Source organism: Mustelus asterias, unplaced genomic scaffold (genome assembly GCF_964213995.1).
Source record: "Mustelus asterias unplaced genomic scaffold, sMusAst1.hap1.1 HAP1_SCAFFOLD_143, whole genome shotgun sequence".
NCBI classification, from domain to species: domain Eukaryota; kingdom Metazoa; phylum Chordata; class Chondrichthyes; order Carcharhiniformes; family Triakidae; genus Mustelus; species Mustelus asterias.
This window is the reverse complement of record NW_027590169.1, coordinates 828,435-830,594: the sequence shown is the minus strand read 5'-3', so window position 1 is coordinate 830,594 and position 2,160 is coordinate 828,435.

Below are 2,160 nucleotides of genomic sequence, written 5' to 3'. Positions count from 1 at the left end.
CATTCCGCATTGACAGCAGACACTCCTCATTGAGAGGGGGCACTCCTCATTGACGGGGCATGCACTCACAATTTACAGGGTCACTCCTAATTTACAGGGGTCACGCCAAATATACAAGGGTCACTGCTCTTTGACAGGGGGTATTCCTCATTGACAGGGGTCACTACTCATTGGCAGTGGGCACTCCTCCGTGACCGGGGGCACTTCTCTTTAAAAGAGGGCACTACTCATTTACGGGGGAGGTGTGGCGGAAGGGGCACTCCTCCTTGACAGGGGGCACTCCTCATTGTCATGGGGCTTTCGTCATTGACGAGGGGGGGGCACTCCTAATTTACAGCGGTCACTCCTCATTGACGGTGGGGCACTCCTCAAGGACAGGGGGCACCCCTCATTGACAGGGAGCACTCCTCATTGACAGGGAGCACTCCCCATTGACAGGGAGCACTCCCCATTGACAGGGACCATTCGTCATTGACAGCGGTGCACTGCTCATTTACAGGGTCACTCCTCATTGGCGGGGGCACTCCTCATTGACAGGGGGCACTCTTCATTGACAGGGGGTACTCCTCATAGATGGAAGGGGTACTCTTCATAGACGGCGCGGGTGCACCTTTCATTGAAAGGGGGCACTCTTCCTTGACAGGGTCACTCCTCCATGACAGGGTCACTCCTCATTAACAGGGAGCACTTCTCATTGGCAGCGGGCACTCCTCATTGACAGCGGGCACTCCTCATTGACAGAGGGCACTCTTCATAAACCGGGGGGGGGAGACTCCTTGTTGTCGGGGGGCACTCCTCATTGACAGGGGGCCTTCGTCATTGACGAGGGGGGGCACTGCTCATTGATGAGGGGCACTCCTCACTGACAGAGCGCAGTCCTCATTGACAGAGGGCACTCATCATTGACAGGGGGCACTCCTCTTTGACAGGGGGCACTCCTAATTGACAGGGGCTACTCGTAATGGACAGTGGGCACTTCTCATTGACAAAGGGCACTCTTCATATACGGGGGGGTGGAGATTTCCCGTTGTTAGGGGACACTCCTCATTGACAGGGTGCATTCGTCATTGCCGAGGGGGTGGTACTGCTCATTGATCGGGGGCATTCCTCATTGACAGGGGGCAGTCCTCATTGACAGGGGGCTCTCCTCTTTGACTGAGTGCACTCCTCATTGACAGGGGCACTCCTCTTTGACAGAGGGCACTCCAAATTGACAGGGGTCAATCCTCATTGACAGGGGCACTCCTCATTGAGAAGGGGCACTCCTCATTGACAAAGGGCACTCCTCCTTGACTTTGGCACTCCCCATTGACGGGGCCACTCCTCACTGACAGGGGGCACTCCTCATTGACAGGGGGCACTCCTGATTGAAAGGGGGCCCTCGTCATTGACGGGGCATTCCACATTGACAGCAGACACTCCTCCTTGAGGGGGGGCACTCCTCATTGACTGGGCAGGCACTCCAAATTTACAGTGGTCACTCCTAATTTACAGGGGTCACTCCGAATTTACAAGGTTCACTCTTCATTGACAGGGTGCACTCCTCCTTGACAGGGGGCACTACTCATTGACAGGGGCACTCGTCATTGACAGCGGCACTCCTCATTGACAGCGGGCACTCCTCATTGACAGAGGGCACTCCTCATTGACAGTTGACACTCCTCATTGAAAGAGGGCACTCCTCATTGACAGAGGGCACTCCTCATTGACAGAGGGCACTCCTCTTTGACAGTGGACACTCCTCATTGACAGAGGGCACTCCTCATTGACAAGGGGCACTCCTCATTGACAGCGGGCACTCCTCATTGACAGCGGGCACTCCTCATTGACAGAGGGCACACTTCGTAGACTGGGGGGGGAGAGACTCCTCGTTGTCAGGGGGCAATCCTCATTGACATTGGACAATCCTCATTGACAGGGGGCACTCCTCATTGACAGGGGGCACTCCTAATTGACAGGGGGTACTCGTAATGGACAGTGGGCACTTCTCATTGACAGAGGGCACTCTTCATAGACGGGGGGGTTGGAGACTCCTCGTTGTCAGGGGGCACTCCTCATTGACAGGGTGCATTCGTCATTGACGAGGGTGGGGCACTGCTCATTGATGGGGGGGACTCCTCATTGACAAGGGGCAGTCCTCCATGACAGAGGGCACTCCTC